Source organism: Pantherophis guttatus, chromosome 1 (genome assembly GCF_059756535.1).
Source record: "Pantherophis guttatus breed Tessera chromosome 1, ASM5975653v1, whole genome shotgun sequence".
Lineage (NCBI taxonomy): Eukaryota > Metazoa > Chordata > Lepidosauria > Squamata > Colubridae > Pantherophis > Pantherophis guttatus.
This window is the reverse complement of record NC_142063.1, coordinates 301,324,623-301,324,848: the sequence shown is the minus strand read 5'-3', so window position 1 is coordinate 301,324,848 and position 226 is coordinate 301,324,623.

The following is a 226-nucleotide window of genomic DNA, read 5'->3' as shown; positions in this document are numbered from 1 at the left end:
TCTCTCTCGGGCCTGGGACAGTGCAATTTATGTTGATATATTGTTTTGCTAACGCAAGAGCGGAAGATGTGGAGACACCTGGCCATAGAATTGCCAAGAGCAGGACTCGACTGAATGGATAACATCATCATTGTTTTGCTCGCTCAAGGATGAAAGAGATGCATAGATTTATGTTGTGCTTATGAGGAATTATCTTGTGGACAAATGTCATAATAGAGAAATTAAT